Source organism: Cyprinus carpio, chromosome B6 (genome assembly GCF_018340385.1).
Source record: "Cyprinus carpio isolate SPL01 chromosome B6, ASM1834038v1, whole genome shotgun sequence".
Lineage (NCBI taxonomy): Eukaryota > Metazoa > Chordata > Actinopteri > Cypriniformes > Cyprinidae > Cyprinus > Cyprinus carpio.
The window spans coordinates 20601621-20614912 of record NC_056602.1 but is presented as its reverse complement, the minus strand read 5'-3'; the positions used below and the strand labels follow the sequence as shown (position 1 = coordinate 20614912).

At 35.2% G+C, this 13292-nt stretch overlaps 1 pseudogene; it reads right to left on the bottom strand.

Moving 5' to 3' along the window:
- LOC109057533 overlaps nt 1-13292 on the bottom strand; it is a 66610-nt pseudogene that overhangs the window by 20014 nt on the left and 33304 nt on the right.

Below are 13292 nucleotides of genomic sequence, written 5' to 3'. Positions count from 1 at the left end.
ATATTTTCTGTTGAATTATAAAGCTGAATCGTCAAAGCGTAAACAATAATTATCATTATTTTAAGCAGCATTTCAGAAAGATAACACATTATATCCAGTAATACTGCAAGTTTTATTTTTGCTGCTTCACCAGTGAGAAAAGCGCCAAACTAGCACTGACCAGTATAAACCAGCTTGAAACAGCATGGAAATATATGCTGGTCTTTGCAGCAGGGTGTGAGAGAGAACACTTACAACTCTCTATCTCCAGAGTGCAGTTCTGCTCATCTAATGGATACCTTCTCAGATCCATCATGCAAGCGGCAGTGGTGGTGATTCTAGAAACACAGAAACACACACACAGGTCAGTTAAATCACAGATTAAATCAAAGCCACAATTCTATACATACAGCAGGTACTGCACTTGCTAAACAACACTGTAAAACTTTTGTGTGTCTCATTGTAAACAAGATGAGCAAGATGTAGCATATTAAAATATGGCTCCCCCTGCCCTTCAAAAGGCTTTTGAACCAAATATAGCACAGAGCATGCATATGAATGAGTGGACATGAACAAACAGTACAGATTTGAATATATGGAAATGCAGTTTTTGTTAAAGTGGCTATTGAGTAGTGGTATTGCAAGTGGCCAAACAAGCTCAAGGAAACCCCACATCTCATTTCATCCCATTCATCATGTCACTTTGCTACAAGTGTGAGCTTAGTCTAAAGTGTGATGACAAATGTTCTTTGTGAGTCAATATCAATGAACATTTAAAGTTAGGTTTGGTTTCTCACCCAGGTAATGATACCATCCAGGTATCGATTTCTCTTCCTGGTAACAGTTGAAGTAAGCCTATCGTAAGTGGAAGATCATGTTCAATCCTTCTAATCTTATCTGGACGAATGCAGGGCTGTGGTCAGGGGCACAACCAAGTGGGGCTCACTGAAGTCCACTATGGCAGGAGTTTTCAAACAAGGGGGTACTAGTAGGTTATAATGGTTTCAAATTTCTTGCATTCATTTTTTTTGTCTCAGGCTCTGTAATGTTAAACATCATTACTAAAATGTGGTCACTTTTACTGTTTGTTCCATGAATTTTGTAGACAATATCCAGCCAGTTATATATTCAAGTAACAACATACTAAAGCAAGTCTTTTATTTAATGTTTTTATCTTTGTATTACACACTCAAACCATATAACATTGGTTTAAAGTGGGTCGTTACTATGTTTCTCTGGTCCTTACTTCCTAGAGTGGGTAAATTAAAGAGGAAACTCAGTCTCTTCATTCCATCTTCAGAGCTGCTTTAATGAGCGCATAGTCAAATGCCTTAACATAAATATGCAGGCTCTTCTTTCTTCAATGGTGTCCAGCTCAGGCAAACAAATAAAGCCCTCTATCCTCACTATCGCTTAGTAAAACTACAATGTGTGTTATATGACCAGGTGAACTCCCTAGATGAACTGTAAAATTATGTTCAATGGATTGCTGATGTTCCATTCGAGCGAAATGACGGAAATGGTTCAATAAACTTTATAAGCAAGACCCATACATTAGCATATGGCTGCATTAGTCCACAGGATCTCATTTGGAACAAAAAGAAAGGCTAAATTAGGCTACGGTAACTGGCTCATAGAGCACTCCAGCTGGTACAGAGGATGAAGGCATACCCATGCTCTTCCGCGTGGGAACGAGAAAAGCAGAGTCAGATCAGAGTCTGATAACACTATAAAGGGGTTTAACAAGATAAAGGCACACATTAACACTTATGCAATTTAGTAGGCGAGTGCACTGACCAAAATAGGGCACGCTCTCACGATGTGCGTCCACTGAAGCTGCGTACTATTAGACTCTTCCCACAGTTGAAATATCAAATACAAACAAATTGTGTTAAAGGTAGATTTTAGAAAAAAAAAAAAAAAAAAAAGAATATCCATTTTAAGGAAAATACATTAATTTACCCTTTATTAAACTGTTATTGCATAATGATAAATTATTAAATTTATCACATTACAAAAATGTAAAAGTATATTTTAAAGTATTTTTTTGTAATTTAAGATGTTTGTGTTTTCATTTGACATATTACTGTATATCTATTAGTGATCAAAAGCTGATTAATCATCAAAAACAGGTAAAAATGAAATGAAAAATGAAAAACGAAACGGGTAAAAATGAAAAATGCAAAACAAGCAATACTGGTTGATGGCTCTAGATAAGGAATCAGTTCTCACCTTAATCCATAAAGAACTGTGCCATCCGGGTGCAGGCGGATCATGCGGTTCTTCACTGTGACACCGTGGACAAAAGACTTCTTGTCATTTAGGAAATACGTGTCAGGAACCCAAAGCTGGTCGGCTACCCGGTTGTCAAGGGTGAGATTGAGAGGGATCCCAGAATATGAGCCGCTTGTCCCTCCAGTACTGCTGGAAATACATGGTCAATGTGTAGTCCTGTAGAAAAGTAAAAATATAATCATTAGGCTGGTAGTTAATTTTATCAGGCAAAAAAAAAAAAAAAAAAAAAAAAAAAAAACCTTCTATAGTATGTAGCCGTAATATTTACATTACAATTTTTCATAATTTTTTAAAGAGAACATTTTTATTAAATAAATATGTAACATTTAAAAGTCATATTTTTGCCCAATATTTGTGCTTTTTGTATTTTTATGCTTACACGTATTAATCCATTTTATTTTATTTATCCACCCTAGTGAAAAATCAATATACTAAAATGTATTTGAAATAAGTTTCATGTTTTAGTTTCATGCTAAATATACTATAAATACATTTACATATTTATTTACTTAATAAAATACCCTGCAATTGTACTTTTGGTAAACTAAACAAACACTTAAAGTCTGCAAAATTGGAACAACTAATTTTGTACTTAATGCACTTTAAGTGTGCGGAAGTATTGCTGAAGTCTAAAGATACACTGAAGTATATATGATTTTGCTAAAGTGGAACTATTGCAAGTATACTTCGAGTACACTTTAAATATCTTGAATTTAAAGAGTGATATTATTCAAATATCATACAATTCTCATTAATATTGACTACAGATTTTAGGTTCAATATTAAGAAATGTGCATTGTGTATAAGTAGTAGTCCAAATAAAGTTTAATTAAAATTAAAGTCTTGAGCGACATGGTAGTAAATATGCTAATTGAACTATACTTAGTATTAAATAAAAGCATTTTAAGCATATTACTTTTTTACTATGGCATTTTTTACATTTATTCAAATGTCAAATATTGCCTATTTGTGTTTTCATATTTATTTAGATTTGTGCACTCTCTCTTCATGCATGTGGCACTGGGTAAAGCAAAAAAATGTGGACACACGTAATCCACTTAGGACCATGTGATCATAAATGACTAAATAACTTCCTCAAAGTGACCATCACATTTGCCCTTAGCTAACAGCCTTGTAAAAGGGCCTTTTATGTGTATTCAGCTGCTAACTTTTGTTCTGGAAAAACCCTTTAGGTTGTGTCCCCTTCTTGTAGTGTCCTCGAAGGACTCCAAAAATGCTGTTCAGACTCACCCTAGATTTCCTATCAGAGCTCACAAGCTCTGTTTTCCCTAAAGGGTCAAAAGTGTCAAGGTCAGAAACAGAAATCCAAAGACCGTGGCCTTCAGCAAATAGATTTTCTGTTGTCTGAGTCATATTTATAGAAGCGTCAAAGTTGGATTGCAAACAAGCTGCCTTCGGCCTAGATTTTTCAAGCCTGTCTGCCACGAAGATGCTGTGTGGCCATCTCCGCGAGCTAGTCTGGCTTGACTATAGATTTCCATTACACCCCCAGAGTCTCAGTGGTCCACTCGACATCAGCTCGTAGAGCTATACTATATGACCTCAGTGATTCACAGTATAGAAATTCAATCAAACTAAAGCATTGGCATGATAGGTCTTATATTTGGGCCATCACTGAGAGTGAATTTTAAAAAGGCTGAAACCCCGAAATTTATGGACCTTATTTGTCCCCTGGGCCAGAGCTGAACCTGGTTGAAATCCAGATGTGTCTGCTGAACTGCTATATTAGGTACTCCTGGGTAAAATGAAGACCTGACATGCTGTCCCCTACAATGTGCACAACCTGTTGATGTAATAAGAAGTAATTCACTTACAAACATATGTTAGAACGGGCTTAGGCCCCTGAGGCTGACTTCAGAGTGTGCCAGGAGATCTGTGAAAGCAGAGGCTGTGCAAGGGAGCGTGTAAGTGGAGTTCATTAGCTAACGAGATGAGGGGGGATGACATGACAGGGACACCTTCTTTATGATTACTAATGTCTGTGATTCCCCCTCTCTCCCAGGCTTCAATTCTTTGCACCACTGTCCTTCCTCCTGCTTCTTATTGTCCTCCTTTTTCCCTCCATTCCTTTCTATAAGGCTTTTGTTTTATAAATGACTCTGATGGATGCAACCCTTTCTCACAATACATTATACCCTACACATCAAAAAGTGTAGATGCTAATTAGAATTTAAAATGCTTGATATCCCAGTCAGTGTTGGGTAGAGTAAACACAATCTGTAGCCAACTTTTAAAGGGATAGTTTACCCAAAAATGAACATTCTGTTATCATTTACTCACCCTCATGTTGTACCAAACCTTTTTCTTCTTTTGAAACACATTTTTTTCTTTTGTTTTATAAGATATTCACCAATAAAAATATTTAATAAAATCTCTTTTTATGTGTGTTCTACAGAAGAAAGAAAGTCATACAAGTGTGGAACAGTGTGAATAAATGATGAAAAAAAAATCATTTTGGGTTGAAAAGTAATGCAAGAAGCAGAATTAAAACTTTTATTCAGAAAGGGTGCATTAAAAATGGCTGTTCTTTTAAACTTTCTATTAATCAAAGAATCCTGAAAAAAATATTTTCACAAAAATATAAAAAATCATAACTTTTTTCAACAATATTAAACAGTTCTTGAGCACCAAATCACCATATAACAATAATTTCTGAAGTATCATGTGACACTGAAGACTGGCTACTGAAAATTGACTCTTTTTATCACAGGAATAAATTACATTTTAAAAATGATTAAAATAGATAACAGTTTTTAATAATAGTAATATTACAGTTTTTCCTTTTTTTCACAATGGTGAATAAAAACTTTTCACACACTTAAAAAAAATTAAAGGTTCATAAAACTATAAAAATTATGAATTCAAATAAATAAATAAACAACTTTTGCCAAATAGCCTGTGTAACTAGGCAAAATATTTTTGCTAATTATTTTATAAAGTAGCTGGTAGCTTTTTCACAAAAGTATACAAATATACATGCTAAATCTTAAGGCTTTGCGAGAGATTATGCTAAGGATCTCCAAATCTCAAATACCTGTGGGTGGGGCAAATTGTGTTTGGTAAAGTTTTCCATGCAACTATTTTCCATACAATATCATTATCAGCATCTCTGCACAGAGACATTTCCATCAGAGCCACAATGTTTAGTTATGAATTAATAAACAAAATCGTGTACTGTATCATCACAGTCCATTAATCAAACATTAGCTACAGCACACAGTCATCAATTCACTACTTACTGCACTAATAGATGCTTGGTTTCACAAGACAGATTTTCCAAAAATAAAGCAAATAATAAACAGTTGACCTTTACTGAGTTCATATCTGCTTTTTAAGCACAGTTTTAAGACTGGGCAAAGAGACTCTGAATGCCTGTCTGATCCTCAGGCTACAAACTAGTGGCTTCACTCCAAAGTATGTCGTGATCTAATACACCAGGATCCATCATGTATGTATAGGATACTATTGTTCTGTACAAATGCTAATTCTGTCACATGGGACGAGGCTAATGTATCAGCATCCAGGAATGTACAAGATGACTAAATGCAAAAGTGTGACAGTTAGTCATGTATCTCTCCATCTGTGACTTTCTGTCTCTTTGCCTCCCATATATTAGCATGTACTGCAGCGAGGTGTCTTGAGGCTCTCGTTATGGTGAGATCTCTGGGTCTTCAGCTTGAGAGTGCAGTGATTCAGTACTATTACCCAACCTGATCCAGACAAACCAGCGAAGACAGAAGTGTTCTGAAAACTGTGAAAACCAGTGTCACTTTCATGTCTGTTTAATAATGGAGTAAACAGATGCTGTTGTGCCAGCTGAGCGATCTGATACTTTTGATATCTGGGGAACTGTGCTGCAGTGGTCACACTAAATATAAGCAAAGGCATCAATTATTCATTACTAGGCAACATATTATAGTAGTATATTCGAGCTGCAAGAAGAAAACATTTAAAAATAGAGGCAAAAATCTTAAGATGCGGCTTGCTACATCTGAGGGTATGACTCCTCAGTAAATCATTGTTGTTGTTCTCCACTGAGAGGTTCAAGAGAGGGATTCCCTACGATAAAATGACACCACGTTCTGACATATACACCAATTTCCCTGTCCCACAGATAAAATAACAGATGAAAGGCAAGAGAAACAAAGAGAGAGACATTATTTCAAATCTGAAAGTGACATTCTATTAATGTAGGGACTGATATCAAACACATGGGAGCTTACAATAGAACTGTGGCATGGATTTACTCCTGCTACTTACAGATTGGCTGACACAAGATTTGTGGGAACCAAGCTAGGAAAAAAATTAACTTCATTATAAATGAAATGTATTTTTATTGTACACTACTACTACTACTATACAATTTGGAGGCACTCATGGCATAGAAATGACACTTTTTTCCATATTTACACCCTACATAATACTGAATTTTAAAACGTGAGGAGAAGGCTTAATCATATAAAAGGAAATAAAAATTCTGTCAAAAAATGAGTCCTGTTGAGGTGATAATGTCATCAGTTGGGTGAGGAGTGTGTGCTCTTATACAAAGACAAGCTTTCAGCATACCAGTCAGAGAGCATTTACATCAATTTACCACCGCCACGTCTACTGGGAATACCAGAATAACAGCAGTAAGAGAGATTCCTCTGTGCAGTGAGTATTTGTCAGCGTGAACATTTTACTGATCCATACTTAAAGGTATGGAATTTGTAAGATAGACAGTAATGACATTAAATATATATACACACACTACTAATCAAAAGTTTTTGAACAGTAAGACTTTTAATGTTTTAAAGAAGTCTCTTCTGCTTAGCAAGCCTGCATTTATTTGATCCAAAATACAGCAAAAGTAGTACTATTGTGAAATATTTTTACTATTTAAAATAACTGCTTACTATTTGAATATATTTTAAAATATAATTTATTCCTGTGATCAAAGCTACATTTTCAGCATCATTACTCCAGTTTTCAGTGGCACATGATCCTTTAGAAATCATGCTGTTCAAGCAACAGATATTATTACCATTATTATTATCATCATTATTTAAAACAGTTGAGCACTTTTTCCCCCCAGGATTCTTTGATGAATAGAAAGTTCCAAAGGTCAGCAACTATCTTAAATGAAAAGCTTTTGCAACATTATACACTATACCATTCAAAATCTTGCAGTCACTATTTGTTTTTTGTTTTTTGGGGGGAAAGAAATTATAGAAATTAATACTTTTATTTAGTAAGGATGCTTTAAATTGATCAAAAGTGATGATAAAAGACAATTATAATACTACAAAATATTCCTATTTCAGATAAATGCTGTTCTTCTGAACTTTCTATTCATCAAAGAAACCTTTAAAAATTCTACTCAGCTGTATTCAACATAATAATAATAAATGCTTTTGAGAAGAAAATCAGAATATTAGAATGATTTCTGAAGGATCATGTGACTGGCGTAATGATACTAAAAATTCAGCTTTGAAATCACAGGAATAAATTACATTTTAAAATATATTTAAATAGAAAACAGTTATTTTAAATAACATTTTAACATTTTAAGCAACATTTCACTTCAGACTTTTTAGCATATAATTTGGACTGATAACTGTAATTGGCCAAAATGAATGACTTCAACTTTACTGGTGCACTCAAGACTCAAGTAATTTTTCATGTCGTACTTGTGTGTTTTTTAAGGATGTAGTACTATCACTTCTGTATTTTCTTTGATATATTGATCTCTGCTACCACTGAATCTAGATCTGTCTCTGTCAGAAAGAGATGCATTAACGAGAACACTAGTGTGCTATCTATGAAGGCTATATCTTTAACACCAAGCATTTCTGCAGACTCTGTTGATCTTTTCCTTTATTCTTTTAACTCAAAAGTTAAGAATGTTATTGATGATATTGTTCCTGTAAAAGTCAGTAAGAAGACAGCAAGACAAAAATCACCTTGGAGAAAATCAAAAGCAGTACAGAGTATGAAAAGACAATGCAGAAAAGCTGAGCAGATGTGGCGGATAACAAAACTTGTAATTCACTATAGCATCTATAAAGACAGCCTTCATGCTGTCAATGCGGAACTAGCAACAGATAGACAGACCTTCTTCTTAAACCTTATAAACAGTAACTTAAACAATACTCACACTCTTTTTGCTACTGTTAAGAGACTGACAAACCCCCTGGCAAAAGTCAGATTCCTAGTGAAATGCTCTCCGACAGCAAATGCAATGATTTTGCTTCCTTCTTTTCTGAGAAGATCAATATATCAGAGAAGGTGAATGGCACATCCTCAAGTTATGCAGAGGTCAGACAGATTTGACCGCAATTTAAAGAAGAAGTTACTATGTCTGTTTTTAAAGCAATTAATAGCAACATTTTGGAAGAAATAGTACAGCACCTTATATCGTCAACCTGCTATCTTGACACACTTCCCACATCTTTTTTCAAAAGTGTGATTAACTGTTTAGGAGCAGATCTCTTTGAAGCAGAACTTTTCCAAACTCCCTGAAAGCTGCAGTTGGTAAGCCCCTTCTGAAAAAGAGCTTGATAACACCATATTGAGCAACTATAGACCAATATCAAATCTTCCTTTTATAGGTAATATTATTGAAAGGTAGTTTTTAATCAACTGAACAACTACTTAAACTCAAATGGACAATACTTGGACAATTTTCAATCTGGTTTCTGACCGCATCACAGCACAGAAACATCGCTCATCAAGATGATAAATGATATACACTTTAATTCTGATTCTGGCAAAATATCAGTACTGGTACTACTAGATCTTAGTGCTGCATTTGTCACTGTTGATCATAACATACTGCACTTCTAGAGAGACTGGAAAATTGGGTCAGGCTTTCTGGGATGGTACTTAAATGGTTCAGGTCATACTTTGAAGGGAGAGGTTATTATGTGAGTATAGGAGAGCATAAGTCTAAGTGGACGTCCATGACATGCGGAGTCCCACAATGCTCAATTCTTGCACCGCTCTTGTTTAGCTTGTACTGTATATTCTCCCACTAAGTCAAGTAATGAGCAAGATCCAAATTGCCAATCACAGCCATGCTGATGATATCCAGATTTACCTAGCCTTATGGCCAAATGACTACAGCCCCACTGACTCCCTCTGCCAATGCATTGATGAAATTAACAGTTGGATGTGCCAGAACTTTCTTCAGTTAAACAAGGAGAAAACCGAAGTCATTGCATTTGGAAATAAAGATGAAGTTCTCAAGGTGAATATATACCTTGACTCTAGGAGTCTGACAACTAAAAATCAAGTCAAGAATCTTGTGATTCTGGAGACAGACCTTAGTTTCAGTAGTCATGTCAAAGCAGTAACTAAATCAGCATAATATCATCTCAAAAACATTGCAAGAATTAGATGTTTTGTTTCCAGTCAAGACTTGGAGAAACTTGTTCATGCCTTTATCACAAGCAGGGTGGACTATTGTAATGGTCTCCTCACAGGCCTTCCCAAGAAGACTATTAGACAGCTGCAGCTCATCCAGAACACTGCTGCCAGAATTCTGACAATAACCAGAAAATCTAAGCATATAACACCAGTCCTCAGGTCCTTACACTGGATTCCAGTAATATTTAGGATTGTTTTTAAAGTACTTTTACTTTTTTATAAATCACTCAATGGCCTTGGACCTAAATACATTGCAGATATGCTCACTGAATATAAACAGACCACTCAGATCATTAGGATCGAGTCAGTTAGAAATAACAAGGGTTCACACAAAACAAGGGGAGTCTCCTTTTAGCTATTATGCCGCCCACAGCTGGAACAGCTTCCAAGGGAGATCAGATGTATAATTATTTTCTACTTTTAACTGTTTTAAATTCCTTTTAAATCAATTTTTAATTTCATTTTTAAAGTTTTTTAATTCCTTGTATTATTGTTGTGATTATTTTACTTTGTTTTATGTAAAGCACTTTTAATTACTAGCACTTTGAAGATTTTCTGGTTCTAGTCAGAATCCTGGCAGCAGCGTTCTGGATGAGCTGCAGCTGTCTAATAGGAGACCATTACAATCCATCCTGCTGGTGATAAAGACATGAACAAGTTTCTCCAAGTCTTGACTGGAAACAAAACATCTAATTCTTGCAATGTTTTTGAGATGATAGTATGCTGATTTAGTTACTCCTTTGACATGACTACTGAAACTAAGGTCTGTTTTCAGAATCACACATTTGAATACAGAACAAATGACTCTTATGGACTGATTCTTGTTAGTGGATCAAAAGCATACATTGTAGCCCGATTCATGAATGACAATAATGAGTCAGTTCCTTTTAGTGCATACAGCTTACACTTAACAGGAGACCTAAATCAGTGTAGTTACTGACTGTTCATATACCAGCATGGAGTTAAAGACATGCATTATGCATTTTGTCAATAGTACTTTATAAATATTAATGAAAACTATGCCATTGATTTATTTCTTAAAGGGACAGTTTACTCCAAAATAAAAATTCTTTTATTTAGGCCTACTCATCTTCATGTAATTACAAACCTCTTTCTTTCTTCTTTAGAACATGAAGATTGTTTTTTGAAAGTTAAATGGGTCCAAATAACATTGACTTTCATTGTATGACAAATACCACAATTTTTCAAAAATATCTTATTTTGCTCCACAGAAGTAAAAAGTCATACATGTAAGCTGATGGTGCTTAAACTAAAGAAATAATTTAATCAAGAATTCTTTAATAAAGAAATAATTTTTTTAATATACTAAAAGAATTGTTAATGGAACCATCCGGGAGCTCAAATCATTAAAAAGGGAACTGGAATTGCACATTTTTTTAAAATTCCTAATGGCTCCAACTACTTTTGACTCCAGAAGCTTTGGGCTCTTGCATCCACCGCTCAGAAATTACATCTGGCAGCTCAAGGTTCAGGTAAGTCGTAGAGCCAGTTTTCTTTTATAATATATTGATTTTCCTCCTGACATCAACGTGCTTCCTCCCATGCAAACAACAGCACGGAGGAAAGACAACCATTGTAAAGCGCACAGGAAAAAAAAACTTCCTAGTAACAGCGGATGAATTCCAAAGAGCGGAGAGAGGCACTCATCCCCAGAACTCTGCAACTCAACAGGCTGTAGTTAACATGGTGTTCAAAGAGGCTGATGTCACAGCATGATCTTGCTGCTTGCCCTCTCCATTGCCTGCTAGTGCTCTGCAGGGATAAGCCCAAGGGCTTTGCAGTGCATTCTGCGTGTGTGAACGTCCTTGTCTGTTGCACTTAATAAGACTTTCAACAGGAGCCTAAGAGTATCCAACACAACATTTTGGGGTGATTTAAACAGTGGGATGTCCTCTTAACACACGGTTCCATTTATAATTGAAGCGGAGAACCCATGAATGTCATCTCATGGTCCACGTAAACTGTTTTTGGAGGCCACTTAGACCGCAACATGCTCCATTTGCCTTCAGGTCATATGACACATACCAGTCGCTGGAAAGAAAATGCTTCCAAAAGCACACCTATTTATCCTAAAGGTGGAGATAATAGGCACTTAGCGAAGTTCAGAGTTAACACTTCTATACATTGATATTACGCCTGATTGAACAATTACAGGCCACAAAGCCGACTATCAGGCTAAAAATAAAGGGGGCGAGAGCAAACAAAAGACTAAATATATTAATAATTCTGGTCTCCTTGACGACGCTCTCTCTCCGCAGAACGCCCACACAGGCGTGCTGAGCTCTAGGCCGATACCTTGTGCGTTTCTGAGGCTTTCCGGGCATTCTTTGCTTTCTGTGCATTTTCTTTCTCTCGCTTTCACCTTAAAAGCTCTTTGACCAAACTCAACTGTCAGGTTACGGCTGCATTAAATGAAAGGAAATCACCAGCATTCATCATAACTGGATCATCATGTTTTTGAAAGCTTCTTTGTATCATGAAGATCAACAGATTCATTTGAGATTTTTTTTATGCTTGACCAGAAAGCAGCAGGTACGATGGGAGCTTTTTTTGTAGGTATAATTACACTTTCAGGGCCACATGCTTTTTTTTTTTTTTTTTTTTATGTAATTTCATAAAGCCACCCCCACTTCCCTCTTCACCTAGGTAAGTACCACAAACATCTTCAAATCCTGACTAAAGATGATATAGGTTTCCAGGGCAACCACTTATAGTTGCCACACACATTGTGCCAGAGCGATCATCTGCTGTGTATCCATGCAGTACTATCACACTGAATATGTTTTATTCGCGTTTGTGCATGGATGAAAATTTCAGTCCTGTGCATCAGTAGCACTTAGAAAATGTTTCCTGACTTCAGATGTTGTCAGAAAAGCATCCAATGGCCCAGACTGCCCATCAAAGCATATGGAGAAAAAGAAAGAGAGGCATGATATACTTTTAATTGTATACATAATAGTGATCTGGGGAGTCTTTTCTATGTGAATCTCATGAAATTATGTCTAAGTCACATTTCACCTCAAAAAACTAAGAAAAATAATTAAATAATCAACATAGGCTTTAAGATATAAAACAAAATGCAAAAAATAAAAAATAAAAATGCTGCTGGGGTATAAAATCCATAAATCTTTGCTCTTTTTGATCCGGGATTTATAAATTCAACAAAAAACGAATCACTCCAAGGCACTTGAAATTATAGTTAAAAATGGAAAAGCCTTTAATCACATGGCTTTACATTAAAAACAATTGTAATGTTAAATTTTATGTTTAATGTTTTGCATTTGGACTTCATTGTTATTTTTGTTTTATTACTGTAGTGAGTATAGACACATTGTTTCTTTTGTGGCAATTTTAATTTTTCCTGATGGGTTTCTTTAAATTTTCTTAAAAAACAAACAAACAAACAAAAACAATAATCATATATAATAATATATTTCTTTTTTAATTTCTATATTTTTTTTACTTAAATCAGAACTCAGCAAAAATGATAGATAGTAATAAACATACCTTTAAAAAAATACTATTTAAAAAAATATATTTTTAAATATGACCTTTTTCCCATTATAATA